General features: G+C 37.8%; 1 protein-coding gene across 2 annotated transcripts in view; it reads left to right on the top strand.

Moving 5' to 3' along the window:
* Window positions 1-4,055: 4,055 nt before the first annotated feature.
* OSBPL8 (oxysterol binding protein like 8) overlaps window positions 4,056-27,039 on the top strand; it is a 207,723-nt gene continuing 184,739 nt past the window's right edge. For both annotated transcript variants that reach the window (XM_007194985.2, XM_057556630.1), the window contains exon 1: window positions 4,056-4,456. The gene's annotated coding sequence lies outside the window, so the exon portion shown is untranslated. The remainder of the gene's footprint in view (window positions 4,457-27,039) is intronic.

Consider the following 27,039-nt stretch of genomic DNA (forward strand, 5'->3'; position numbering starts at 1 on the left):
TGCAAGCAAATCTGTAGATTTTATAAATAGAGTTTCTTTTTAATATAAATTTTAGTTGAATGTTTATCAAATATCTGGTTGACTGTTTTGTAGATGTGTATTATTTTGTTTTATTAAATAGAAGTTTGAATACTGTTCTATAGTGCATTTAGTCTTTGAACCACTAATCTGCTGGCTCATATTCACTTTAGGTGATCTGCCAGGTTATACTATATAACAATTTCAAAAATCTCTGTGATTTAAAACAACAAATATTTATGTTTTACTCTTGTTTCGTGTTAGTAGCTGCAGGTCAGTTGCTGCAGTACTGCTCCAGGGTAAAGGTCTGCTCCACATATCTTCTTATTCTGAGACCCTATTTGGAACATGCTTTTCTCATGGCAGGCAGCACAAGACTAACAGATTGCCCTGAATGTTGCACTAAAACTTAAAGATGTTAGCATGTGTCACATCTGCTCACAATTGGCTAGAGCAAGTCGTATGACCAAGAATAATAAAACAATCTACCATAGTCTTCAAAATTATGTTAAATACCTTATTTATGTCTGAGGTTGCTCTCAATCTCAGTCTTCTTAGAACAAATGAGGATTTTAACCTAAAATCCTCATCAGCAATCTTTGGCAATGTAAGTGTCTAAACAGAAGGCTAAAGGAAAAAAACCAAAAACCAAAAACCAAAAAACCCTTAAGCCAAATTTCTTACATTCTAGGTCAGAGTTTTCTGTGGGAAAGATTATCACGCCTGTCAGTGCTTAAACTGATTTGGAAAAAAGAACTTTTCATTCTTAGAAATGCATAATTAATTAAACACCAGGCAAAGAGATGAATTTTCACTGGAGTTTAAATTGGATAGTTATAATAAAAAGTTTTAGTTTAAAATGCTATTCTTAAAATCATTTAAGAGTAGCAAACTTGCAGGGCCTCTCTTCACATAACAAATGGAAGTTATTGAATATTTTTCATTTACCATGCAAGATCACATATTACAATTTCTGCTTATGTTGTGATTACACTGAAAATGCTAGACTGAATGATTATTTCCTGGAATCATAGAATACCAGATTTGAAAGGATCTGAAAAGCATATATTTTTCAACTGTAGTGTATTGATATGCCATTTTGCTGCAATCAATTGTGAGGTATGTTAAAATCATTAGTTATTCATGACAAGTAACTATTACTAGCAACAGTTAAAATACAGAATATTATTAAAGATATACTTGAAACCCAGCAGAGCCCTGTGGGGCCTTCCCAGGGACAGACCCCCGACTCCCCTCCCCCACTCTTGTTTATAGAAAAGCTTCTGCCTCCTAGGCCTTCCCCAAGTTCCAAAGAGCAAATTTAATCAGAGAAGTGAGAAAATGCAGAAACAAAGGAAAACAGTCAAGCAAGACAAAATAATAATAGTTTAGCCATAAAACAAAGTCAAGGGCCTTTAGTTCCTCCTCAAGGGCTATAGATAATATCCTGAGCCATATCCTTGAGTTGTTTTGCAGAAACTAAAGCATGTACCAGGTGGAAGAAGTTAAGTGCTGACCACCAGCACACAGACTCCAGACTGGTTGGAACCAAAAGGATGATGTGTTGACTCCCAAAATACCACCCTGTTACCTCACCACCAACCAATCAGAAGGATGTCCATAAGCTGATCAGGCACTCTGAGACCCTCTCCCTCACCTTGCCTTTAAAAACCCTTCCTTGAAAGCCACTGTGAAAGGTATACTTGGGTTTTTTCAGCATGAGCCCCTCCTTCTCTTTGCTTGGTCCCATATTGGGCGTCTTGCAGTAAACTCTGTACTTTCCTTCACCACAACTTGGTGTTAATGAGTGGCTTTACTGTGAGCGGGCGAGGGCACCCAAGTTTGATTCTGCAATATAGTTATATTTGTCTTCCTATAATATCTTCACTTTCACTTACTTGCATTCTGATTTTGTGTGTGTGTGTGTGTGTGTGTCTGAAAGGAGTTATAGCTAGTTTGAAAAGAATTTGCATAATCTTGGGTACACCATGGCTACTTGTTTCAAATGTGAACATCATCCCCTGGAAAAAAAGATTGAGCATCATTCCTTAAAGAGCATGTAGTCAACTTCCTACTTTTATTAGAACTTGAAATGCAGAGAGTAATTTATCTAGCCACATATCTAGTTAGCTAAGTCTATAGCCTAGGCCTCCTTGATTCCAGTACAGTGCTTTCCATTTCAATAAATGACCATTTGTTTTCGTCAGACAGTATAAGAAAGTGGGGTTGAGGCATTAGAGGATTAGGCAAGGCAATTCACCTACTTCTAATCTTTAGTCTTAGTTCCCAAAGTAAAGGAAAAGCACCAGAGAAACGGAGCCCAGATGGTATATTTTGCATGTTATCTATGCTCTAGGAACATTCTTTTTGAAATCTATTTGATCGCAACTCACAATAAGAAATACAGTTTAAATCACAACACAGGACATATGCGCCCTCCCCCATAACTGAAACAGAAGTTTCACAAAGAATTCTTCCCCTTATTATATATGCACTCTGATCTTTTATTTTTGATTCCAGTCTAGCCTATTTCATTAAAAAAAAAATGGACTTTTGAGCCAGTTTGAAAACCCCTGCTCTAGAAAATAGAAGGCAGGCTTCAATCTGCTGACAAACTCCAAAATTACTAGCTTTGCTGAAATTGTGTCATTCACAGAATACTAAACTTCCCTCAAATGTATTTGAACTACAAGTACAATCTCTCAGACTTCAGAACAGAGCCTATAGAATCTTTTCCTCATTGGAACACCAGTTCATTACAATATCGCATAGATTCTAAGACTCATTGTTTTTCATATTTTAACATCTCTGAGTTCAAGATGTGCCTTTAAAAAATCCGTGGCATGGCATAGTTTAATTGGCAGTCTTTCTTTTCTTTCTTGGGTAACATGAAATAACGGTAAGACTTAAAGTCCATGATTTCTTACAGTTTCTATGAAATAGCTTAGTTCATAAGGATTATATAGGCCAAACTCTATTGCTTATTCATTTCAAAGTATCCAGCTGATCAGAATGCTTTTTGCCATCTTAAGAAAATGTAATGAGGAGATGACAATCACTTAAGAAAAAAACGTAGTTCTGGGTTAGAAGGAAAAATGAGTTACAAACTGAGTTTGGTTATTACATAAAGCTTTTTCATGTGCCTTCATTGTTAGCAGAATTTGATTATGATCTTTCTGCTTTTCTACCGCCCTTATTTTTGTACTGTTACTGTCTTTCTTTTGGTCACTTGCATTTTACTCTTCCTCTCAATAACAGGGTTGGGGGGAGCGTTCCTTGGACTACGGTTAAAAAGGAAGGCAAAAGGTTATGTCCAAAGTTAAGTACTACCTGAAAAAAAAATCAAGAATTAGTCTTTATTTTTTAAATGGAACGAACTGTCAAATTCCTGTGTAGCTGTTTAAACTGCCACCAACCTAACACATTGTAAAACTTAGTGACTGTAAAACTGGCACGAAGGATCCTGAACAGGACTAGGAACCAAAATAAATTTTCTAGGCTATTTGCATCCCAGCGTGAAGGAAATGCACCATCCTCTCCTCAAAAATAAAAAGCTCTCATGAAGAAACCAGTACATTAAATGCCACAATTAACGTGCTACTAGAAATAGGAACAAGTAGTTACTGCTTTCCAAGCCAGACACCACGATGCCTTCTGCTTCTCTTTGTTTGACTAAAACTTTAGTCAAGCCCCAGGCTGGGGAGGCGGGGGCCCCTGAGCCCTACCCGGGAGCTCTCCGGTGCAGCCTCCTCAGATGAGGCAGGGCCCTACACGACCGGTCCCGAAGACCTCGCCTCAACAGGCGCGGGGCGGGCGGCGGTAGGTTCGCCTCCCGAGACCGCCCCAGAGTGTGCAGAGGCGGTTCGGCGGCGATCAGACTCTGCCGGAACCAGGTGTTGACAGTTGCTCCAGGCCGCCTGTCGCCGGCCAGGCAGAGGAGGGTCCTCCATAGCCGCCTCCGCGCGTCGTCACGTGACGGGAAGGGGGTGCGACGGAGCCCGCTAGCCGGGGGGCGGGGCTGGGGGCGGGGCCTCGAATGTGAAGGATCTCGGAGGCTCTGGATGCCCAAAGAGGTGGTGGCTCGGCCGATGACAGCATTAGGCCGCGACGCGTTCCCGGCCGGGCGGTGGTGGTAGCGGCAGCCCGAGCGGCTGCAGCGTTAGCTTTCGCCGGGGCGGTAGCCGCCGCCGGTAGCCCGCAGACGGAGGGAAAGTGGGGGCCCGCCCTGGCTGGTAGACCGCAGGGCCGGAGTTCCCGCCCTCCTAGCGGGCCGAACGGGCAGTGCCTCCGTGGCGGCCAGGCAGCGCTCTTGGTCTGGGCTCGCGCCCCAGCTGCCGCCGGCGACAGCGGCCGAGAGAAGTTGGGGTCCGATTGGACGCGTGCAGGGCCCCAGAGGAACCGGCCGCCTGCACCCCGCCTCTCCGGGGGCTCCACACCGGTGAGTGTCGAGCCGGTCCCTGAGTTGGGGGGCGGCGGGTTCGCACCCCTACGGGCGACTGCACACCCTGACTTCCACGTTCTGAGCTGGGGCGGGCGGGCACTCCGGGCCCCCGCGCCGGGGAGTTTTTCTTTGGCTCCTTTGTCCCCTTTTGGAGTGGGAAATTCCAAAGGCTGGCGGGGATGGAGTGTTTTGGGGCCCACGGTAAGTGCGTTTGCAACCTTCCAAAGCCGTGACAGGGGCAGGGGCCGGTACGAGCTTTCTGTTGGCCCTGTCTGCCTCCTCCCGAAGTTTGGGCGGACGGCGGGGTCTCGCCGGAAGCCCCGGCGGCCTGGAGAGCTGGCGCTTTGTCACTTGGTGCAGTTAAGGCGAGGCTCCCGTTTTCCTGTGACAGCCCCAGAGGAGGCTGTGCCTCTCATCGCAGACCTCACCCGCCCTTGCAGAGCCGAGGGCCATGGTGGTGTTCCTCTAAACCTCAGTTCCTGTGGCCTTCTTGTAGCGTAGGAGGAGGGCGAAGCCTTTGCTGTACTTTTAAATATAATGTTTGTTTCTGAGCCCCTTCTCAAGAATGGAATCAGGTTCCAAGGAGCTTCACAAAGAGCGTGCATTTGGTTCCTTGAGCCATCCTCTCAAGGCCGGCCGAGGCGAAGCAACAGTATATGCAGATTTTCCACTCACAAAAGTCATTTAACACCCTTCTTTATGAGAGACGTGCGGTTGGGGAACATACTTAATTTCATTTTATCTAAATGCTGCCTGAAATAATAGGTAACTTGGGCTCCTACTTGAACAGATGGGGAAATTTACCCAACTGATGATATACGCATATTTACTTTAGATAATTTAGTGAAGTTTTTGCCTTTCTGATGCTGGAAGACATAAATGACTTCTAAGTAGTATTAGAATGCACTGTGTATGGTAGGGTTATTCATTTTTAATTAACTTCCCCTGAAAGTTAGCCTCAAATTAGTGCTACTTTAGGTCTTTTCAAATAATCATTTAAAAAGTTTTGTTGTTGTTGTTTTTTTTTTTGTCCCTCCCTTAGGATTCCAAGGATTGTGGAAGAACATGGGTGGAATGCTTGTTAGGTTTCCTCCTTCCGTCCCATCAAGTGTCATCTAAACTTGATCATGCTGAGAGACTAGGATCAATTTCTGTGCTTGCTAGATAGAACCTGTTTTGCAGTGAAATTATTAAGATCATGCTAGTTTTATGAAACAGGTTGGGGAAGGAAGAGTAAAGGCATGCATTTTGTCCTCTATTAAAAGTACAGAGAATTTCAAATATTTGTTACCGCTTTTTTGATAGTAACTATGTATAGAATGACTACAATATGCCTGTTCAAAGTAATGGGAAAGGGAATAGATGAAACATAAGAACTACCTTTTAGGTCTTTAATTATGGAGCTTAAGTTGTTGTGGTCAAATTCCATGTGAACCATTTGAGCTACAATACATTGTACACAGGTGCTTAGAAGTGCCTGTTTAATTAAAAATGGTCATGGTTTATTTCTCTTTCATTGAATCATAATATTTGTTGTAGCTGTGATCGATGAAAAGGTGCTGCTACATTTTTTTCAGTTAGAATATTATTACATTTTAGAGGCAATCAAATATGTTTCTTACAAAACATTTATGGCACCTATAAATTTGGCAATATCTAGTTTTTAGGTTTCTTCTGAATTGAAAAACCTTAAAATATACTTTGGAGTAAGTACACATACTGTTTGTAATGAAATTATGTTTTAGTTTTGATTTAAGAAAAAAGTGGTAAAATTAACAATTTGCATTATAAAAAGATCTTTCTTTTTAAAGGACTAATTGCATAATTTAACTAGTGAGAGCCCTTAGTACATTTAAACTTGGTTTATAAATAATCCTTCAAGAGCATGTTACTTGAATTGAAGCATGAATGACAAAATAAAGAATTGATACTTAGATGTAGTTTTCTAACATTATTTTGGAAAATCCTTATCCTAATAATACTTGAAGTTTTACATTTTAATATCTATGTTATCCAAAGCTGAACACATTTATAGCAATGATTTTGGAGCATTGGGGGATTTAAAAGTAGAAGACATAGGTGCTATCTTATTCTTATGAATATGACCTACAAATAATACATAAATACAACTTGAATGAAAAAGTCTGTGCATACTTAATTAATAAAGGTGCCTATGTGCAAGGAGATTGAAGTATAGTTTCCTTGTGGTTGGGACACAGGAAGAGATGTCTGGACTAATGTGTGAAGATTTCAAGTCAATATTTTCTTTCAGGAAATCCCTGAAAGATTTTAGATCTTCCTTCCACCTTGGTCCCCACCCTCTCATATATCCTCTCAAAGGCATGAAGTTGAAGGTCTCATCTGGAACACATGATAGAAGGGATTTTTCCTCCCTGAAAAATGTTACCAAGTTTGCAAGGAGAGAGCTTTCTTCAGAGACCTTGTAGGAAAGGAGCTCTTGTCCGGAAACATCAAATTCTTCTACCCTATGTTATTCTGACTTTTATTAAAATTGGAAACAACGTAAGCTCTCCATGATAGCAAGGACCATTGACTTTTCAAATGCTTAATAGTTATCGAATGAAAAAATGTAGTTCCAGATGTAAGACTGGAGAACAAAGAGGAGTATGGGATAATGTAGTTCAAATTAGATACAAGCAGTGAGGTGACAAAGAAATGATGTTGGCTTGGCAGAGGGAAGCAGGTCATTTAATCTGGGGAACTTTCTTGGAGGAGGTGATTCTTCATTTAACTCTGGCTGAAAGCTGTATATCTGATGATAAGCAGGTGTTCTAAGAGGGATAGACAACATGAACCAAAGCATTTTAATTGGACTGGGTAGTCATGTCAGATTAAACACAGTGAGTCTTTTTTGGTAACATTATGTAGAATTTTTCTTCTTCCCTCATAACTGTTACCTCTCCCAGATAAAAAGATTGGCACACTTTGTAAGAGCTAAAATTTAGAGTACTTGAGTTTTGGAAGTGACAATGGTACAGTGAAAGCAAGAGCATTGATCTGGGGGTTAGAAAATTTGAATTGGATTTCTGATTGCATTTTATACAAGCAGGTATCCTTAGGCAAATCACTGGGCCTTAGTTTTCTCATTTGTAAAGGGAGGATAATAATCCTTATCCCACAAGGTTGTTGGGGGAATGAGATTACGTAATGTATATGAAAGTGCATATTTCAATATTAACACATAGGAGAAATCAACAAACATCAAATTATTTAAAAACATTTCTTTGTCTTTAGATCTTTAAAAAATATTTTGGTGTATTTATCACAAACTCTAATATCTACTTGACCTTTGCATTGATCTATGGTGTTAACCTTTAAATTTATCAGTATCAAAATTCTAGATGCTTAGTTTTCTTTCAATCAGGCATAATGCTTTGTGATATAAATGAGGCTTAATTGTGTTACTTCTTAATGTTACAAACTGCAAGGAATGCTAGATACCTCGAATTTGTAAAGCTTGAAGGGATATGTGTTACTGAAAAATCTGAGCCTTTAGGCTTTGTTCTCTACAGAATTTGCTTTTGAAGAAATTGCCCTTGCCTATCATGCAATCTGTGTATTCATTGTTATGAAAAAACAGAGCATTTTCCTGCTATTAAGGAAAAAAGTTACCAAAAATATCCTTTATATGTTTTTAGTGGTCTGAGTGACTGTAAACCATGAGGAATCTCTATCCGCTGTGCTTACGTTAGAATTCAATATTTTGTGAGCAGGCTAATAGACTTCTGCATCAACCTATCTAAGCTTTTTGCTCCAGTAGCTCTTTGTTCTTTTATGAATCTCAAAATTTCATTATGCTTTGTGAACTCCTTGCAGTGTTTAAATCCATGGAGCAGGCTGTCCTTTGTGTAATATTTGGAAGGGAATTGTACTATAAAAAGGCTAAAAAAGAGTCTTGAATCTTCAAACGATAAGCTAGTTACCCGCCACCTTCCATATTCACAAAGGCCTGAAAAAAAAGAGGAAATGTTTTTTGAGCTTCAAGACTCTTTTCAGATAAAAAGGAGAAACTGATTCAGGGTTGCTTAAAAACATGATAGATTCAGAGGGAGATTGATAGCTCCTGAAGGTGTTTTAGTAGGAGTGGTTGGTCATAATAATAGCTTATATGTGTTGACTGCTAACTATGTTTCAGGTACTTGACATATGTACTTGACAGTGACCCCCCCAAATCAGACTACTTTCTTGTCCTTTTTTAAACCTCAAGCACTGAGAGATTAAGTCGTAGGCCGCAGAGCCAGGATTTGAGCTAAACCTGAGTCACGGGGAGGCTAAGCAGCAGGTGGTGGAGCTTACCAAAAGGATTTGAATTTGAGCTTTAACCTGACCTTTGACATCAGAACCTGTCCTTTTAACCGTCACATTATAATGCCTTGTAGAGTTTATTTGCAGTTGCCCCTTGTGACAGGTCTTGACCTTTATGATCTTTCTCAGTCTATTTTGACTTTATGATTTGATGAAAATACAGTTTGTAATAAGATGGCCTCAGTTTTTTTCATTTCGTGTGTTTTGACTGACATCCTATGTTTTACTTGGAGTAAAGCAAATAATTCTTTATTGTTCATTCAGTTGCCATTTTCTCACTAGGAAATTCCAGACTAAACTGCAACTATAAGGACATATAGTACAATAGATACAGTATTTTAAGGTGACTTGTTACAATTTTTAAAATTCATGCTTTTTTTTTTTAAAGAGTAAAACTGATGCACAGGATTGGTATGGATGATTTTTATGAGTGATATTTGAGGGACACAGATCTGTATAATTAAAAATCTATCCTTTTGAAATGTCCACCATTAAAGTAACTTGTTTTTTTGGCTGCCGGATGCCACTATTAGCAGGAGTAGTTTATCAGATTACATAGCTTCTTACAAAGAAGGCTCAGGCCCCTGTGAAAATTACGAAGTCTGTTTAAGTACTTTTTTTTTTCCAAAATTAAAAAAATTTTTAATTTAATGAATTTAATTTGGCTGCGTTGGGTCTCAGTTGCGGCACACGGGCTTCTCTCTAGTTGTGGCAGGCAGTCTCCAGAGTGCACTGGCTCAGTAGTTGCAGCGCAGCGGCTTAGTTGCCCCGAGACATGTGGGATTTTAGTTCCCCGACTAGGGATCGAACCTGCGTCCCCTGCATTGAAAGGCAGATTCTTAACCACTGGACCACCAGGGAAATCCTGTGTAAGTACTTTTTGATGGGGTTAGAGTATGGTAGATTTGGGGAGACAGCAGTTCAGTCTAAGTAACACTATTATTGGGTAAGAATAATGAGGTGGGATTCCTTGGACATGAGGGCGCAGGTACATTGTTCAAATAGAGAGTAGGGTGAGGGACTTCTGAAGACAAGTTTTGCTTACTGTATAATTTTGCCTGTTGTTTTGACTATAGTAACATTTAAGATCAGCAATCCAGAGGTAAAGGAAAACAGTGCTGTGTATCATAGTGGGGAGTTTGTAATAGTTCCCTAGGCTCTTTTGCCAGATGTGGATGCTTTATAAATATTCACTGATGATCAGGGAAGGACTCTCTTACTACCTATTATTTTAGAAATCTAGGGAGGCAGACTAGCACAGGCTCTGGAGCCAGAACCTTACGTTCAGAACCTTCACAGCCACTTAAGTAGCTTATTGCCCTGTACTGGCCCTATGCTGACATGAGATGGCTTCAGGGGAAGAATATGGTGTATTTAGGCAAAACGAGGCCCAGAGATGCACCCTGTGATTTTCCTGTTCTTATGTGGTATGAAAGAGATCTGGAAGTTCTCACAGAATCCTAGTGAAGGAAATAGAAGTTAACAGAGTGAGAGCTAGCAAGCCTGTCATGAGGGTGCTGTTGTGAGGGGAAGAACCAGGTTTTAGACGTTGTGGAGAGGGCGGCTGTGGCAGATTCAGCTCAATGCCCACCAGTATTTGTTCTCTCTCTTGCCTTAGTTCAGTTAACACTGGGAGGTGTCTGCCCAGACAGGAACACATTTCTCAGTCATTCTCTCCTCTATCCCCATCCTCCTTCCCTGCATCTAGGTGGGACCATAAGACGGGTTTTCACCAGGGGAATGTGAATGGAAGTGATGCACTGTCCCTTCTGAACTGAGGTGGGAGAAAAACAGCTGTGTTTCTCCACCTTCTCTTTTCCAATCCAAGGGCCAGATGGAGAGGCTGGGCCTCTTCAGGTGTGATAATAAGATCGGGAAGATCTCAAGTCCCTCAGATTACCATGTGGAAGAAAGCTGTGCACCAAACAGGAGCACTCACGACGGACTGTATAATTTTAAGGAGACATTTTAGTTGTGTGAAGTTACTGATGTTTATTTGTTAAGCAGCTAGTATGGCCTTAACCCAAGCATGGGCTGCTTAGAAGAGGTAGTTGAGGCCCTAAGAATATCCATGCCAACAGGAGCTGAGGGGCCATGTTAGGAGGTCAATGGACGCTGCTGCAGCATCAGTATATGCCATTACGGCTCTATCAAACCTCAGAGGCCCGTGAGGACCCAGAGGGCAGTCCATGGGTCCACATTCAGACCACCCGTAACATTCCCTGTGCCTGTGAAAGCTTTCCTCTACATCCAGATACCATGATAAGAATAAGGAACAGAGAAACTATAAACGTTTTTCTGTAAAAGTCTGAAGAGTTCCCGTAAAGCAGGGTTTCTCTAACTTGGCTTTATTGCCATTTTGGCCTGGATAACTCTTGTTGAGGTGAGGGCTGTCCCGTGTATTGTAGACTGTAGAGCAGCTTCCCTGTCCTCTACCCGTTAGATGCCAGTAGCACCTCCACTAAAGTACAACCAAGTATGTCTCTAGACATTGCCAAATGTCCCTTGGGGGATAAATCACCCCCAGCAGAGAACCTCTGCCTTAAGAACGGAGTTAACCTGAAAGAAATTATTTTAAACTGAAAGAAGCTTACCTTTAATTAATGGACTTTTTCTTGCCTTAGGAGGTGGGTGCAGTTCATGGGGGAGGTTGGTTTATGAATATGCAACAAAGGAAGCTGTGTTGTTTTTATAAAACATACTAGTTTCTATTGAATGTCGATCTACACTTTCGCTAATTTATCAGTTTAGACGTTGTCTGGATTTTCCACTTTTTCTTTCTTCTTTCCTTTTCTTTCTAGACTGGTGGCTCTACTTCTTATTGCCTAGATAAACACATTTCCCCCATCCCCCCCAACCCCAGCTGTCACATCCATATGTCCATCACTAAATGACAAAAACCAAGATATGGTTTCGATACTATGTGTAAATATCGTTTAATCCTAGGCCAGGTAGTATGCTCAGATTATGATTTCTTTTCTACAGATCCTATTAAGCAGCCCTTGGGCCACTTGAAGAAAAATACCTTGATACCATCAAGGTCCAGTGTATTTTATTTTATTTTATCAGTTGCTCAAAATCTAGCCATTGAATTAAAAACAATGGACATGACTTCCTATTTTCTTGGTGTTTCTAATTGCCCCCTTTTCTGGTATTGTATGCTTTTATCATAGTCTCCACCAACTCTTCATCATACTACCTGTTGTATTGTGTCCCCTATTTATCTGGCGTAATTGTAATTCTGCTTCAATTTGGACTAGTTGCCTTTTAGGTCTCTTTCTGGAACTTCCTTTCACTGTCCTCTTGAATTGGGTCCATTCTATTATAGATCTTCCTTTTTCACTAAATTTACTTGATCTTTTTTTTGGAGTACAACTTCCAAAAAAAGTGTGTTTGAGAGGCAAGTTTTCTGAATTATTCTATGTATAAAAATATCTTCATTCTGTTCTCATATTTGGCTGATAGTTTGGGTACAATATTGTAGGTTGCAAATAATTTTCCTTTGGAACTCTGAAAGCATTGCTTGGTTGTCTTCCAGTGCCAGGGATGCTGATTCGAAATCACGTGTCATCTAATTTACTACCCTTTTAAGGTGATTTGTTCTTTATTCTGTCTGAAAACTTTTAGTATCGTCTCTGTTTTATCTTTCTGCTGCAAACTCATAATGAGCTGTACATGTTGTTTTGTTTTGTTTTTGTTATATTTGTTTTAGGCACTCAGTTGCCCTTATTATTTGAGTCAGATTCTTCAGCTCTAAGAAATTCTCTCCTGTCTTTGATATTTTCTTCCCTTCATTTTCTTGTTTGCTTGTTTGTTCTTCAGGAGGCAGATGTTTTCTCTCTTGGACTGATCCTCATCTCATTTTTACTTTCATATTTTGTGATTCTCTTTGCTCTGTGTTCAGGGGATTTTTTTCCCTAGTTTTTTGGCTGATTTGTTGAGAGGAGGGTAATCCGTGAATTTTCTTGTTCTCTTTTTCTGCCATTCTTTTCTTGTTTTATGTTGTAGTACTCTCTTTAGTCTCAGAATATGCAAAGTAGATTTTTAGAAGACATTTCATGTTTCCTCAATTATTTCCTTTTCCCATCTGGCCAGCTTTTATGTTTGTTTTTGTAATCTTTTTTTTTTTTTTTTCCATACTTAGTTTTCCTTATATGCCTGGATTGGTTGTCTCTTCATGTTTCAGAAAGAAGGACCGGCTTCCTGGTCTGGATGTTCCCCTCCCACCCTGTTCCTTGGACTGTTTTCCCTATTAGGTGTTTTTTTCTGAGTAGGAATTCTGGGCACAGCACTTTAGGGCAGAACAGTATAGGGTGGGGCCTATGTATTGACAAGCATTTTAGGTTAAGAGGGAGGGGAGCCAGCTTCCAGGCTGTGGGCCCTCTAAATGCCAGATTAGAAGGGTGTATTACTCTGTGCCAGCATCCCCTAGACAGTTATTCACTTTCTTTAGAGAAAAGCTGACTGTGCTTTTGCCAGCAAGTAAATGTCGGTTGTTTAGGTGCTGCTTGGAGATGGGGGATGGGAAATGTAGTCCCTTATGCAGTCAGTCAGGTAATATATAATTCTCCTATTTTTAGCCCCTCTATTTATTCCCACCCTTGGCTGAACGGCTTACTTTGCAATCAGGCTTCTCTGGGGGTTCTGTCAGATGTATTGGTTCCCAGCCTTTTGCATCACTCTTTAAAGGGTATGATGAGGCTGTGGCTCCCTCTGCTTGTGATGTCAATCAATTTCACATCTACTTTCATCTTTCAGAAACTTATGGACTTCTCTCTCTACTCTGTCTGTCCCCACTTTTTGTGTGTGTCTTATTTTTAATTTAATTTTTTATTTTATTATAATTTTAATTTTTTATTTTATTATAATTAAAATTTTTTATTTATTATATAAAGGTTACTTCCCATTTACAATTATTACAAAATATTGGCTGTATTCCCCGTGTTGTACAGTACATCCTAGAGCCTATCTTACACCCAATAGTTTGTACCTCCCATTCCCCCACCCCTATGTTACCCCATCCCCACTTTTAATTTCTTTGCTCTTACGGTTTTATTTTTTTTTCCTGTATGAATTGTTTTTGTTTCAATGGGAGATCTGAAGTAACTGGAGGGAAAATTTATATTCAGTCCATCATCTTTTATTGGAGATCTTTTCTATTTTTTTTTGTTAATGCAATGATCATAAAAATTGTGATCATGATACTGTGTTGAAATACAGTGATACTTCTTCACTATTGATTTGAATATGTGTTTTGTATCTTTATGCCAGTTGGTCCTAAAATTTGTATGCTTTTTGAATTCTTGTTTGCTTCTTAGTTTTTCTGTTTCCTCTTCTGTTGTCATCTGCCCTAACTTGTACATGTCATTATGATCCTCTTGCCATTTCTAGTTTGTTCCTTGGAAACTGAATGAAACCATTTAGAATTGTGCATAAAATAGTGACTTTTCTCCAGAGAATGGCATGTCAGCTGTAAGCCCATGACTCTTGTGACATTTTGATTATTCATTACTTATTTTCTGTTTCTCAACTGTGTCCAGGCAGGTGAGGTGTTATTCTTTTTCATTTACTTCTCTGCCTTAATTGTGATATCTGCTTTGGTTCCTTAGTTATTGATCTTTTTCTCTATAACTTTTCTGTTTCTTCTACCTAATTATCTTTGGTACTTTAAATGTTGAGCTTAGATTGCCTCGCTGGTTCATGAAGGCCGTAATTTTCATCTCCTCCTTTCATTTTATACTCAAAAAAATTTCCCAGCACTGTTCTAAATTTTTTATACCTTATTCTCTTTTTTATTTCCCAGTCTACTTTCCTGAATCTTTAGGAAAATTGATTGATTATAATTTATCCTGGGCAAATAAATTTAAATTTGTCTGTTTACTTCCCTCTCTTCCATGATATTGCTGCATTTCTCTGTTAATCTTGTTCAGGCCTTCTCTCATGAGACTTTGTAGTTTTTTCTTCTACAGCTATGGTTTTGACTGCTGGAAAATGTGTCTTTTATGATTGGAGTTATAATTCTCTTGCAATCAGAAGTTTATGTAATCCAGATTTTTTAAATGCTGACTACTTTGAAGGAAGTTGAGATCCTGTCAGAAGGGCTGTGATTTGGAAGGCTTAAACCCCTGGAATTGGCCTGATTATGTAAGATACTGTGGAACCTACATAGTACATGCTTATTTGAAATTTAAAGTAGCTTAGAAAAGAAATTGGCTCTTGTGTAGTTTCTTTATTTGCCCACTGTAGGGGAAGTCAAAGTTGTAAATATTCCCTAATGTTGATGTCTATTTACTGATTCTTTTGTGAACTTTCTCTTATTCTGTGGAACTCCTGGTTTTACAATCCAGAGGTTTGATTAGATCATGGTTATATGTCTTTTGCTTTACCTTTTTCAGGTATTCTAAGCATTTTTCCTTTTAGATACCTGTCATAATTACTATCCTTTTTGTCTGCCTCATTACGGTATCCTTTATTGCTTCTCTTAGGTTTATAGTTTTGGTACTTTTTCTCACTGTTCCTGAAATTTTAAAATAGAACCTTCAGCATTATATGGATAGTACTGTGACTGTTTTTCAAAGGTTTGATTACTTGGGAAATTATGGTTTTTATGTCTTTATTTTCCCAGGAATTTATGATTAGGGTGTAGGAATTTAAAAAAATAATACTCTGTCATTATTGAGGAAAAATTCCTCTGTGAAAACAGAGACTCATTTAAGAGGTTGATTGCTTGACATATTTAGTGTTTTAACTAGCAAGGTCTTCTTTGGTTATTTTGGGGCTTCTTCTTAATTTACAGTAGTAGTAATTAGCCTCTTCAAACGTATAAGTTGAAATTAACCGGTGATACATTTTGTGGCTATGAGACAAATAATGATTTTAATTAAATTCAGCAAATATATGCTTTTTTTTGGATTCTCCAAGAATTTTTTCATTGTCACCATATTGATCAGTTTTCTTTTAGGAACAGTCTTTGAATATGAGTTACTTCCATAGTTTCTCATTTTTGGTAGTCATTTTTAACTGAAGTATTAAAAATTGTGTTGGTTCTCATAGATCCTTTTTGAATTGGCATGTGGAAGTGTAATTATGTGTCTTGGTTACTTACATGATAAATTAAAGATGATCAGTACTTTGGTTGTGGTAATTTATACCTTGGATTCAAAACCCAGAAGCATCTAGGCCAGAGTTAGGCACTCAGACACTCATTTTTCTTTCATGCCCAAAATAAAAAGCCATCCTTAGCTGTATCAGAATATGAAGAAATTGCTTTTGGGATTGAATAAGAAAATCGGTAATAAAATTCCTTGAGATTATCTTGAATTAACTTTAGATCTTGCATTTTAAGCTTTGATCCTTAATAAAGAACCATCACCTTAAGTATGGGTATGAATTTACTTGTAGGAAACTGGGGTAAGTCTCTTGGTTGATTATAACCAGTTACCATAATTAATGAGAAACACATTCACTTTTTTCTAGTATCTTGATTTAAAACTAGGTTAATATTTTCCTTAGAAAAGAACCTTTTAAGAAAACAGTGAAAATTTACGCAGAATGAGGTAGTTTTAGCTGTAATTTAAAATATCTAAGTTTAAAAACAAAGACTTAAAATCCAAGGGAGACATTTAATATATAGGACTAAATTATTAATACTTGATTGCCAGGGAAATATTTCCAAATACTGTCCTTAAGAGGCCTTGATTTATTACTGTCTCAGAAACCCTCTTTGAGACCCTATGTCACAGCCTTGTGCAACCTAGCATTACAAACACCAACTGATTTAGTAAACAGATGCACTGGGAAAACAAGAAGCTTGCCAGAAGTATTGTCTTTCCTGCTAAATAACTTTGTGACCTTGGCATACCACTTAGTCTCTGTGGGTCTTAGTAAAATGGAGAGTTGGAACAGATAGCCTGTTAGGTTCTTTTGAGGATTCCTTGACGATGCTAGGGGGTAGAATTACAATCAGATGATATATTATGTAATATAGTCCTTATAATAGCTCTGAAATAGATGGTATTATTCCCATTTTACAGATAGAATTATTGATGTTGTACAGACTCCATGTTCAAGTAACGTGATCAGTCATGTAGGTACTAAGGGGCCAAGCAAGAAGTTGAACCTTGGCCTATGTCATTCTGTAGCTGTGTTCTTTTTGGTATACAGCACTACCTTTCCAAGCCATGTTGTTAGAGTAGACCACCAGATTTTAGTGTTAGAATTTGTTCCGTTTCTTAATCTGTACTTCATAGTAAATGTGCTTTTGCATTATGTCATTTGTTATTCAGGAGAACCAGAAGTCAGGGATCAGGCCTGTCTGTGAGTTGTGCCCAAAGTAGAAATGTGTGACCAGCTTTTAAATAAGCATATTAAAACTTATATGTCTAAGAGATGATTGATGTGTTCAAAGTTATCTTGAATTTATTTCAGTAATGTCACTGTTTTTCAGAAACACTTTTGAAACTATTCTTTCGGCATTTCTTTAGTGCCTTCAGCCTCATTCTTTTACCTATATTCTGTGGTGGCGAATAACATCTCTTGAGAATGGATTTGATATTTGGAAAAAGTGGGAAGTGATTCTGAACAGGGTCTCATACATAAAATTAGGGATCAAAATGAGAAATGTCATTTTTCGTTAAAAATAATCAGTGACCAAAAGGATGAAACCTATTATTCTTGTGTCATTTATATGGTAGCTAAGAAAGTGATTAGAAGAGAGGAGTTCGAGAATTGTTTTGTATGATGGCAAGTTGAAATGGTCTCTAAAAATGACTACTCTGAATGGAGATAACCTTTATTTGGATGTAAATTCTTCTATATTAGTTGAAGTTACATCTTAAGATAGTTACACTTGTTCTCTGTTTGCGACTTAGGCCAGTGCTATGCTGATTTAGCATGTGCTTCAGAGAAAGAGTTGGTGAATGAATTATACATGGCAGATATTCTTTCCATTTAAAGGAGATCAGAATCTATATAACAAAAAAACCCAGAGAATCTATATAACGTTTGTTTGCATAATAATTTAATCCTCAGTTATATTCATACTTATTATATAATTTGTGGTTATCCATATTTAGGTTTAATTCCAGGCAGCTACCCCACCCCATTTCCTAGCATGAACTAAAACCACTTCTGTTGCTAAGCCTGAGTGTACTCTCTGATGCAGGTTTACACGTAAAATAACTTTTTTGCAAAAATTATACTAGGCTGCATTATAAACTTATTTATATTACTGAATGGTTTTGTATATCAGTGCTGTACTCTACTGGTACAGATACTAAGCAATAATATACCTATATATCTTGTTGCAGAAGAACTTGTGATAGGAAGATTTCATTTTATCTTTTGAAGGCATTATTTTTCTTAATTTAAACTCCCAGATGGTAGAGTTTAATGAAGCTTCCTCATTTGTGAGCATTAAAGGATACTAAAAAATGCCTCTAGTCCCTTTTTAATAATACTTTTCCTTTTGAGGTTTCAAAATAATTTAATGTTACAAGACCTTTAATTCAACAGATATTTGAGGGTAAGTCACTATGCAGGGGTGGAAAATTTAGTGGGAACTAGATAGACATGCGACTTCTTTGAGTTTGTGTGTGTGGGAATGGTGGGGAACGGACAGTAAACTACTAATTGCACAATTCACTGTGTAATCACCATTGTGGACAGTGCTAAGAGGAGGAAATAGAGGGTGATAGAAGATTTTGCTGGCCTAGTGGGTGGGGAGGGGAGCCAAGGAAGGTGACTTAAGCTGAGGGGAAAAAGAAGAATATTTCTGTCAGAACATCTTGTTTAAATATCCTGGAACAGCAAGGAACTTGGCTTTTGCTACGAATTGATTGAAAGAGTCCCCTGTGACTGGAGTGTTTAAAAAAAAAAAAAGTGATAGCAACGTGGCGCAGTAGGCAAGGGCCAGGTCATGCGAGGCTTGATAGACCCTGTTAAGGATTTTGATTTTTTTTTTTTTTAAAGAAATTCACGTTCTTTTATTTATTTATTTATTTATTTATGACTGTGTTGAGTCTTCGTTTCTGTGCGAGGGCTTTCTCTAGTTGCGGCAAGTGGGGACCACTCTTCATCGCGGTGCGCGGGCCTCTCACCATCGCGGCCTCTCTTGTTGCGGAGCACAGGCTCCAGACGTGCAGGCTCAGTAGCTGTGGCTCACGGTCTTAGTTGCTCCGCGGCATGTGGGATCCTCCCAGACCAGGGCTCGAACCCGTGTCCCCTGCATTGGCAGGTAGATTCTCAACCACTGCGCCACCAGGGAAGCCCAGGATTTTGATTTTTGTCTTAAGGCGCCTTGGAAACCATTAGAATATTTTAAACAAAGAATCATGAAATGATCAAGTTTAGAATGATCACTCTGGGTGCTGTGTAAGAATGGTTTGGAGGGAACCAGGGTAGATGCTGGGAGACTCATTAGGTCGTGTTGAAATTAAGGTACCTATGGCTTATCCAAGGGAGAGTCCTGAAGGCCTGTGGGTCTCAAAGTGTGTCACCTGGGAACTTATTAGAAATGCAGATTCTTGGATTCTACTGAGACCTATTAAATCAGAAGCTTTGGGGGTGGAGCTTAGAAATCTCTTTTTGAACAAGCCGTCCAGGTGATTCTGATGCTTCCTAAAGTTTTTGAACCTCTGCTGCAGGTCATTAGATACGTGGTTTTGGTGTAGGAGAAAGTTCTAGGTTGGTGATATGAATAGGGAATAACTGCAAGAAGATGGTAGTTGCAAATGAGAGGAGAAGAGGCTCTAATAGAATGAAACCTTGAGACACTTTACTGTCCAAGTCCTGTACAGAGTGAGACGAGCTAATGAAAGAATCAGAAAAAGATTGGTTAGAGGAACTAGAAAATCAGGAGCGTCTTTGCATAATGGCATTGGCGAAGGAAGCATTAAACTTGGCAATGAAGGGTCTTTGTGTGAATAACTGTAGTGGGAATACAGAGGTAGGCACCAGATTTCAACGGGTTGAGAAGGAAGTGGAGAGAGGAGTGAAGAAAATACAATTTACTCATTTAAGACATCCCTTATTCTTTGGACAGATATTTAAAATTCCAAAATATGGGAGAAGTAAACTAAATAACCTTGATGGGCAGCTAACCAGCATAAGATTCTATTGAGAACTGTATGATAAACTCTCATTGTTTGGACCTATTGATTTTGAAACTCATAATCTACATAGAGGACTGAGCTCAAGTTTATCATTGTCTTTACCGTTTTGCAAGGAATGCTGTAGTATAATAATAAACTTATGGGAGGGATGTTTAGCCTACCAAGAATGCTGGGTCTTTTTTTAACATGATTGAAACCACTTTAGCAGTATGCATTTATATGAAAGTAAGTTTTAAATTATACATACTCTTATTCATTACAAAAGTATTAATTCATTTTCTATTACTATTATGTATCTAAAGGAAAACTTCTTAATTAAAAATTTTTTTTAAATTGAAGTATAGTTGATTTACAATGTTGTGTTAGTTTCAGGTGTATAAAGGAAAATTCTTTAAATGCATTTTATAATTCAAATTCCAACTTTTAATTTCTTTAATTACCTCAACTTGTTAGAATTATTTTAACATGTTAATGTTATGCTGTTCTTAAGGAAGACCACATTTAATGTGAAGCCAAATTAAGATAATTTCAAGGTCAACCCCCATTACAAAGTAATGTCTTTCAAGTTGTGTGTGTGCGTGCGTGCGCGCGCACACGGTGTGCATACACACAAGGGAGGGGAGGGGGAGACAAGCCATTTTGAGATGCATTTTCTCAGTGAAAAATTTTTGTTTAAATTTTTTAAAATGCAAAAACATGATTATTCCATCAACATACGCTGTCTGTAAAATTCAACAGTACAGAAACTCATAAAGTTAGTTTCTGTTGCCACTAGACCCCGCTTTATGTCCCAGAGAGTCCACATATTACCAATTTGGTATTATTCTTCCAGACGTTCTTCCCTTTCTCCCTCCCTCCGCCCACCCTCTCTCCCTTTCTCTCTCTCTCTGTATATATATATATATATGTACGTGTATGTATAATTTTTTGAAAAATAGAACTGGGATTATAATGTAATGCTGTTTTGCAGTTTTTTCGCCAATCAATACATATTACATCTAAAAGGCTGAATCCTAGTAATTCCTCCCATTGAATTTATATTTTGTTTTTTGAACATTGAACTGAGACTTAAAGAGACTTGGGTTCTGGTCTCTTTTTGCTCTATGATCTTGGGCAAGTCACTTAATCCCTCTGTGTTTAGTTTCTTCATCTGTAAAATTTAGAGATAGTGAGTTATTGATTTGAAGATTTCTAATAGCTCTAAAGTTTATTTAGGAATGCTAGGATTTCAAAGGGCAGACATTTCCTGGAATTTTATATAGAAAGTGATTATCTTAATCCACCTGTGAATACTTAAAGGGTTAAGTTCTTGCCAAATTAAAAAACACAATAGTGGGGGGGAAGAAGCATGTTAGAAACAGGATTCAAAAAGATGATTTCCTGTCATTTACTCCTGTCCTTAGTAGGCATACCTGCTGCTTTTAGGATAAGCACTGACCCCTAAAAAAAAAAGAGCTTTCTTAGAGAGCTGATTAAATTTTTGACTGCAAATTCACACCACTTTTTTTGCGGGGTGTGGGATATGGGTGGGTCTGTTGGGTCTGTGTTTGGTTTTACCCATCGATTGTTCATGGGAGATAAGACAACTGGGACTGCTCAGCATTCTTTAAGGAATTGTGTCATCTTCTCACATAAGTGGCTTAGAAAAGCCAGGGCACTAGGGATAGGAGCCATTGGTATGAGGCCAGGAGCTGTGCTTTCTGTTCTTTAGCTTTCTACTTTGCAGTTATTTGCTAAGTAAAATTTTCACAAAAAACTTGAGAAGGCAAAGCAGTCTTAGTTTGAAGAATCTCTGAGTGAAGGTGTTTGGCTTTTGAATTAGCATTGCTCTGTTCTTATTATTAATATTATGTTTATTAAAAGATGGTTTTTATTTTCCTGCTTTCAATGTCTCAGGTTGCTGATTTTATTTCCTTTTCGTTATCTTTTTTTAATTGTTTTCATCTTTTTTTATCCATAGTGTTCTTTGTCCATTAAACTTTTAGGGCCTCTTTTCTTATTCCTAATCTTTAGCTTGTATTTTTCTAATATTTTCTTGTCACCTTTATAGATTTTGAATTTCTCTGCCCTTTTCATTTGATTTTTGTGCTTAAACTCTTTTTAAAAATTTAGCTATATTTTTCCAAATAGGATTTTATTAAGGTAGAGACACAAATAAGTATAAAGGAGAATAATTGAGAAAACTAATGACTCCAACAGTGGCTTGCCCAGGGAGAGCTTTAGTTTATTTTTATTGATACATGTGTTCTTTTTTCTATATACCTGGCTGCTGGGTGGTATGGTTCTAATGTGGATAGCCCCAAATATACTTCACACTCTAAGCAAGAGATTCAGGATAACTTTTTTCCCCTCTACTTATCCAATAGTAGCTCTTAGGGCTTCTCATAAGAGACTTTCTTATTCCTTTAAATTTTGAACCACTTCCTCGTAGCTTTAATCTGAGTAATGCAGATGCACCATGAGCAAATTTCCCACCTCTAAATAAAATAAGTTTATTTACAGTGATAAAGCCTTTGAACTATACTTAAAAGGACTGCTCTCATGTTTCCTGTCATCCCTTTAATTATGTTGAAGGTGTTTGATTTTAAAAGTTTCGCATGAAATTGAACTATTTGTAGTGAGGTGGATGGACCTAGAGTCTGTCAAACAAAGTGAAGTAAGTCAGAAAGAGAAAAACAAATACCGTATGCTAACACATATATATGGAATCTAAAAAAGAAATGGTTCTGAAGAACCTAGGGGCAGGACAGGAATAAAGATGCAGATGTAGAGAATGGACTTGAGGACACGGGGAGGGGAAGGGTAAGCTGGGACGAAGTGAGAGAGTAGCATTGACATATATACACTACCAAATGTAAAATAGATGGCTAGTGGGAAGCAGCCACATAGCACAGGGAGATCAGCTCGGTGCTTTGTGATCACCTAGAGGGGTGGGATAGGGAGGATGGGAGGGAGATGCAAGAGGGAGGGGATATGGGGATATATGTATACGTATAGCTGATTCACTTTGTTATACAGCAGAAACTAACACAACACTGTAAAGCAATTATACTCTAATAAAGATGTTAAAAAAAAGAAAAATAAAGTTTCACAATCCTCATTTTAAAAACAATAAACAATCTTTAACAGTGTCAGCCTCCCAGAATCTGCTTTTCAATAATAAACACAAACAAAAAAAAACTAAAAATAGAACAACCATATGGCCCAGCAATCCCACTACTGGGCATATACCCAAAAAATAAATAAACACAAACAAACAAAAAGCAGTGGTGGATTTTAACTAATATTTTATTGCTAATTTTATTATTAAAAACTTTGTTTTCTAATTTATATTTCTTAAAATAGGAACTTTCTTTTTTAGTGTACATATAGGAAATGCTTTGAAACGTATTTTATAGTATAAAATACTATTATCATGAAAAGTAACTTTTAAAGAAAAAAGCATTTGTGATTCTGAATGATATAACATACCAATAATTTTTTTGGGTCTTCATAGATACTTCAGCTATTACTTTGATGTATAACATATGGGCTCAAGAAAGCAACGGTAGATAAGGTCATTCTTTATTCTCTATATGTTCTACTCTGGGCCAAGGCCTCTAACTGGATATTGCTCTGTTGTAAGTGGAGCAGATAAAACCTTGTTTGCTAGCTGACTGTCACTATATACCATCCTTTCTCAGTAGGAGACTTCGGTTGATTCAATCCTGTAGCTTTGTTGTCCTCACCGTAGCTACATTGCTGCTACTTTGTTTAAAGGTCAGCATTGTTGCCCTTTAATATTACGTTTCTCATTGTGCACCTCATTCTCGTTCAGCATTTCTGAACGTTTCTCTCATTCTGGAAACTAAATTAGCTCAAATTATTACTATTTTGGCTGTGTCTTTCCAGATACAAGGCACTGAAAAAAACACTTTAATGTATATGAAATATTGAAAGGAATTATTCTGTCACATATGTAAAATCTTAATAAATATTTTAGTTTAAATGCCATAAGAATGCAAACCCTGCATTCTTCTGTTAAACACTTTAAAATGTATACATGTAAAAATACTTCAAAATTATAAATACCCAAGAATCTTAATCTTGGTCACCTTAGGCCTCTTAAAATATAATTATAGCATTCTGATACCTTTTAAGTAGTATGCCGTGAAATAATTCTTGTAGTTGATAGTTCTTTGGGGAGATTTTTTTGTATAGTTTTCCAAAATAACAGTCACTTACAGAATTCAGAGTCTGGAAAATGTGAAGGCATTCATTATTTCAGGAGCACAATGACAGCGACACAGCAAGTCCATATGTTGCTTAGCTATAATTACATTTTAATAATTACTTTTTCTTTGGAGGAAGAACTATGGCTAACCTCCAAGAGAATGAAGCTGATGATTGTAAGTATTCATATTTTCTCAACTGAAAGAACTTTGTCTGTTTTATCGTATTTTAAATAGTTGAATATATTTATTTTGTATCATAGCATCAAGTGGATGAAGTTTCTATTCTGGGTCCTACTGTAAAATTTAAATGAATATTTGCATCAGATGGGAAGATTACCCTGGTTTTTTTGTTACTCCCGTATATGGACTTGCTGCCACAGGCATGCTAATTTTGCCATCTCCTACACGCGACTTCTCCTTTCCGCCTCCATTCTTTTGCACATTACCATTCCCTCCACCTGCATCCTTTCATCCACTTCCTTTTCTGCTTTGAAAACTGGCATCTAAAATTATTTCGTCTAGAGACTCTTTACTCCATGTAACTATCGCTTACTTTCTTGGTTTCACCTTAACACTTAACATGGGTAGATATAGATTCAACTATTCTGAGCTGTGTTTCTGTGATGTACCAGGTATATAGTGTTATCTATCTCATTTAATTTTCATAGCTATCCTGTGAGTTATTCCCATTTTACAGGTAAAATTAAATATTTCCCTGTTATATTCCTAGTTTTAGCTATGCCATAATTTGAACTGTTTTTGTGATTTTTAAAAATATAGCCTTTTACAATGTCATTCTGCCTTTCTTTCTTCCTGTAGTCTTTCCTTTCCTGCTCTCTACAATTTAACTCACCAACAGCTCTTAAATTTTTTTTAAATTCAGGTATAATTTACATAGAATAAAATACACCCATTTAAAGAATATAGTCTGCATTTTGACAAATGTATACACCCATGTAACATCCACATTTTCATCAGTCCCCCAAATCCCTTCTGCCCTCTCCCACTGCTATCTCTTATTCCCCACTCTCCCCCAGGCAATAACTGATCTGGGTTCTGTCCACTATAGATTTTTTGTTTGTTCTAGAATTTCATATAAATGGAATCATAGAATATATACTCTTGTCTGACTTCTTTTGCTCAGCATGTCTTTAAAATTGTTTCTTTTTATTACTAGATAGTGTTCAGTTGTATAGAATGGAATATACCACAATTTTGTTTAACCATTCACCTGTTGATAGACAATTTGACCTGTTTCTAGATTTTGGCTATTAAAAATAAGGCTGCTATGAAAAATCCATGTATAGGTCTTTGAGTGGACATATTTCCATTTTTCCTCTGTAAATGTCTAGGAGTGGCTGTACCATTTTGCATTCCCACCAACAATATATGAGCATTCCAGTTGCCCTCCATCCTCATCAACACTTATATTGTCAGTTTAAAATTTTTTAGCCATTCTAGTTATTGTATTGTAGTGTCTCATAGTATTTCATTTGTATTTCACTGGTGACTAGTGGTATTGAACACCTTTTCATAGGTTTATTAGTCATTTTATCTTTTTTTGGTAAATTAAAATTTTTTGTGTATTTAAATATTGGTGTTTTCTTCTTACTGACTTTTAAGACTTTTTTATATAGTCAGGATCTCAGTTCTTTGTCAGTTATATGTATTGTGCATATTTTTTCCCAGTCTGTGCCTTGCCTTTTCATTTTCTTAACTGTTTTTGGAGAGGGGAAGCTTTTAATTTTTATGAAGATCAGCATATCAATTTTTTCTTTCATGGTTTGTGCTTTAGGTCTCCTAAGAAATTTTTGCCTACCCCAAAGTTGTGAAGATTTTCTCTTGTGTTTTATTCTAGAAGTTTTATAGTGTTGGTTTCTATATTTAAGTCTGTGTTTCATTTTGAGTTAATTTTTGTGTTTAATGTAAGAGCCAAGGTTTTTCCCTTTTACTTAATATCTAGTTTTTATTGAAAATATTTTTTATTTTTCCATTGGATTTTCTCAGCACCTTTGTTGAAAAGTAATTGAACATGTACATGTGATCCATTTCGGGACTTCTTATTCTGTTCCATTGATATATATGTGGTATTCCAATATCATACTCTTTTATTTTATTTTTATAATTTTTAGAGGTAATATAAATCCCCCAACCCAACATCATTTTGAAAATTAAAAAAAATCTTTGCCTAATTTTTTTTTTTTTTTTTTTTGCTGCATTGAGTCTTTGTTGCTGCGCGTGGTCTTTCTCTAGTTGTGGCGAGCCGGGGCTACTCTTCGTTGGGGGGCGCGGGCTTCTTATTGCGGTGGCTTCTCTTGTTTCGGAGCATGGGCTCCAGGTGCATGGGCTTCAGTAGTTGTGGTTCACAGGCTCTAGAGCGTAGGCTCAGTAGTTGTGGTGCATGGGCTTAGTTGCTCCTTGGCATGTGGGATCTTCCCAGACAAGGGCTCAAACCCATGTCCCCCGCACTGGCAGGCGGATTCTTTTTAATCTTCACTTTTATTATTTATTTATTTTTAACATCTTTATTGGAGTATAAGTGCTCTACAATGGTGTGTTAGTTTCTGCTTTATAACAAAGTGAATCAGCTATACATATACATATATCCCCATATCTCCTCCCTCTTGCGTCTCCCTCCCATCCTCCCTATCCCACCCCTCTAGGTGATCACAAAGCACCGAGCTGATCTCCCTGTGCTATGCTGCTGCTTCCCACTAGCTATCTATTTTACATTTTGTAGTGTATATATGTCCATGCCACTTTCTCACTTCATCCCAGCTTACCCTTCCCTCTCCTCGTGTCCTCAAGTCCATTCTCTACGTCTCTGTCTTTATTCCTGTCCTGCCCCTAGGTTCTTCAGAACCTTTTTTTCTTTTTTTCAGGTTCCATATATATGTGTTAGCATCCAGTATTTGTTTTTCTCTTTCTG

This window comes from Balaenoptera acutorostrata, chromosome 11, assembly GCF_949987535.1.
Source record: "Balaenoptera acutorostrata chromosome 11, mBalAcu1.1, whole genome shotgun sequence".
NCBI classification, from domain to species: domain Eukaryota; kingdom Metazoa; phylum Chordata; class Mammalia; order Artiodactyla; family Balaenopteridae; genus Balaenoptera; species Balaenoptera acutorostrata.